Source organism: Centroberyx affinis, unplaced genomic scaffold (genome assembly GCF_046629955.1).
Source record: "Centroberyx affinis isolate AG114_WGS23_722 - 3 ecotype Tasmania unplaced genomic scaffold, CSIRO-AGI_Caff_v1 ptg002153l_1, whole genome shotgun sequence".
NCBI lineage: Eukaryota > Metazoa > Chordata > Actinopteri > Beryciformes > Berycidae > Centroberyx > Centroberyx affinis.
The window spans coordinates 203,255-207,168 of record NW_027280469.1 but is presented as its reverse complement, the minus strand read 5'-3'; the positions used below and the strand labels follow the sequence as shown (position 1 = coordinate 207,168).

The following is a 3,914-nucleotide window of genomic DNA, read 5'->3' as shown; positions in this document are numbered from 1 at the left end:
CAACATGCGTCCACATCACTATTTGTCTAAAAGCCAGCATGCAAAAAAAATTTTGCAAGATTGAGGACAAGTGGGCCGTTTTCAGTCAAACTTTCTACTTCGAAAGGATTATAATTCGCATAAAAAAAAATACTTAAAGCCGCTGGGGCAAATCGTTTACTAAAGAGTATTTCAAAATGGACCAAACTGTTGAGGAGGCTCTTTAGACACAGAAACAGACAAAATCCATAGTATCATCTCTCTACTCCTCCAAACCTGCTCCCAATAGAGTCGAATTGACTGTTCATGTCGGCTTTAACAGCTATTTACATCTCCTCACAGCATAGGTCAATTCAGTCCTTCTATCCATACTTTTACTGGAATTTAACTGTCAGTCACAGGATTATGCAGGGATTTGTAGTTTCTTTGACAAAACCTGTGACAGAGCTACAACACTAACACTAACACTGATTGGTGGTCAGAAATGAGTCTCTTATTTCTACTAGACAAGATTAGAAAGAAGTGTACATATAAATATGAAGATGGTAGTTAATGTCAATACTCAGGTGTACGCAGATTATAGCATGTATTATATACAATGGCACGCGGCTCGTTGGTCTAGGGGTATGATTCTCGCTTAGGGTGCGAGAGGTCCCGGGTTCAAATCCCGGACGAGCCCACCTTTACTGGTGTATGTCGTGACAACAAAGCGTTATGCCGTTTTACTCGGCCTGTGTTTTGTTACTTTGTGTCATCATGGATTTGTCAAAGCCGCGTGCAGCGGGACTCCTGCCGTGTTTCAAAATTTGAAAGGTAGCCTACTGAGCCGAAGTCCGTGCGAAAAGCAATGAGTCTGACGCAAATAACCCTCGAGAGACCAGGAAGTCCATTTAGTGAAAATAAACGGTGACAGATGAACAATTTTCATCAATCTGCAATCGTTTTCTCGGTCAGAAAACCGCGCTGCTCCGTGGAGTCTAATGACAGTGACGTCAAGGGTAGGGTCAAAGGAGCGTTTCAACTAAACGGAATAAGAGACTATAGGAAAATCTAATGCTCTATAATAATCAACAATGGCACGAATTAACTGTTCAGTATTTCAGTTAACACTATTTTCATTATTTCAAATATACAAATCACAAATTATATCTCAAAACTCAAAACATATTTTCTTCCAGGCTCTTTTCCATCAATTAAACAAGTATTTGTACACCTAAACCTATCTATCTATCTATCTATCTATCTATCTAATTGCAGTACTCTTTATATCCACCAGAGGACACACTTCACCAAACTCTACCTTCCCCCCCCATACAGTTTCCCACATAGCATGTTAATAGGAGTACCTATAATAATATGGATATACCCTTTACATACCCTCTATTTTTTCATGTAATGTTGCTAAATCATTTCAGTAATGCATTCATATTTTGTTTTGTTGTTAACCTCAAAATGGAAAATTTCTGCTGTGTTGCATGCTGACATGAGAATGATGAGAATTGGAAAAAATCACTTTGCAATAAAATGTACAGGGATTTGTCTGAGACATTGGTGCAGACAAACTCAACACAGAATGTGATAGTACATGTTGACACGTCCAGTACAAAGACGACAAGATCTCAACACACTGAGCAAGAAAAAAAACAGCCAACGATACAAATCAGGTTACAAATACATTCGTTATCTATGTCCAGTCCATGTTATGGCATGTGCGGTTGCAGCTGTAGAGGGAGAATGACTCAGGTTTTTTTTTGGTTTTTTTACTGAAAATGCAAAGACTTCAAAGACAACTTGAAAAGCACAATATTCACAGCAGAGTGCAGCTTAACATGACATGCAGGGGAGATAATGACAACTGCTCCTCATCACAAGGGGCCATGAAAGAGGGGGAGATTTCCAAAGTCGCTCAACCCGTCTCTCTCTCTCTCTCTCTCTCTCTCTCTCTCGGCAGAGACGAGTGTCTCATTTTCAGAAGTTGTGTTATTTAATATGGACAGGGGAAAGCAATTGAAAACACATCAAAGTTGTCTTGGATCTTTTTAAGTTTACACAGATTTCCGCATGTTGTGAAATGTTGTGAAAATTAAGGAGTTGAGGATGTTTCTTCGGAAGATGAGATATCAACTGAAGGAATTAGTCAAGACTGGATTGCTCACTTGCATATTGCATTATACATGTGACTCGAGTCCCCACCTCTGCTCTACATTCCAGGCACAACTACCGCAGATTGTCTTTCACCTTGGAGAACCAACACACATGTTGCCACCCGATTAATTAAAGCTGCAATTGACCGTCTGTCTGTCTCTCTCTGCCTCGGTCTTGACTACAGACTCTACTGTTTCTAGTCCCGGCTCGAACGCTGCCCGAGGCCTCAGGAGTCCGATCGAGTCGCACGCCTCAGAGCCCCATCTCTGCCTCTACACGACCAGCACAAATGACTGGGGCTCACTCTTACAAAACCATTACTGGAATGGAAGTAAAGCATATAGATGGGTTACAAAGTAGTCACGTTTTTAGGGTTAGAATTAACTGTGTTTTTTAGATACAGACTCAAGACAGGTAGCTGATTTTTTTCTTTCAGAATGAAATCCTTCAACTGGCGATAACATGGTTTTGAATTAGTCACCATCCTCCAGTGATGTGTGTGTGTGTGTGTGTGTGGGAGGGCAACATCAAGGCTGATGTTGAATTCCTTTGCCTTCCTTCTCAGCCTGTCCTCCCTTCTCTCCCTCCCTTACTCTCTCATTCTCTGTCTCCTGTCCCTGTTAACACACACTTAACAGCAGTTTCCAGATCACTTGCGTCCACTAAGGGAAATGATTTGTTAATGGCCCTTTTCATTCGAGTCTTTATTGTCACATTCTTCTTTTAACATATTCTTGTGTTTATCATTTTTATTGTTTTTCTGTTTTTTTGAGAAGAGCTGCCTGTGTTAACCAATAACACCAATAACAGAAGGCTGATACAATGCCTGATGATGTGGGCTATGATAGTAGCACAAGTTGAAATTGGCTTTTTGGGGCGTGGCTAGACACGCAATGGAGTAGACGCATTGTTAGATAGCTCTGCAAATAACCGATTCAAAACACTTTTTCTATACACAATTTTCTATACCATGGCTCCTAAACCTATAACCAAGAAGACTGAGAAAACTGTGCCGAAAAATACAACATCAGACTTCTGTTTGGACGAAGAAAAGGCTGGCGAGCTAGCTATGGCGACCTAGAATCCAGGTCCAGTTCATCACGGAGCTGATACTGACTGTGTTGGGAAACGAACACTTCGGAATGGAATTCAAAGTCGACCGCGCTCATCGGTCCCTCGCTCTGCCAGGCCCGGTGATGGCGCCAGGCTACATTACCCACAATCCCGGGACCTCATCTTGAGGCTGGCCAGCGAGAAACACCCCATCTATCACGACAGCAAAAAGATTTCCTTCTTTCCGGACCTAACCCAAGAGACTATGCGCCAACGTAAACAATTTGACGCCGTTCGGGAGAAATGTAAAGTGGCTTTGATTGTTAGTGGGGTAGGGTACTACGTTTGGGATAGTTGCCTAGTTATGCTGGGGCTGACAGTTTTTGTTTGCTTTTTGTTTGTTTTTTTATCCTTTTTTTTGGCATCTTGTATCTATGCATCATGTTTGGTGATGTCACATAAGATACCAGCAACTCAAGCACATTGGGAGGGGTATAAGATGGTGAGCTGGAATGTGAGAGGTGTGGGTCATATAATGAAACGTGCCAAAGTTTTTTCACATTTAAAAGCTTTGTCAGCATACTGTTCCTACAAGAAACACATGTGAAACATATATTTAAGGATAAATTAAAGGTTGATATACCAGGCTAACTTTAGTGCCAAGGCAAGGGGAGTGGCAATATTGTTTACGAAAAATATCCCCTTTATTCATTCATCCACGATTTCTGGGAGGTTTC

At 41.4% G+C, this 3,914-nt stretch overlaps 1 non-coding gene across 1 annotated transcript; it reads left to right on the top strand.

The window, feature by feature from the left end:
• The first annotated feature begins 586 nt into the window (after window positions 1-586).
• On the top strand, window positions 587-658 carry trnap-agg (transfer RNA proline (anticodon AGG)). Its single transcript has one exon. It is a non-coding gene; the product is annotated as a tRNA-Pro (tRNA).
• Window positions 659-3,914: the final 3,256 nt, after the last annotated feature.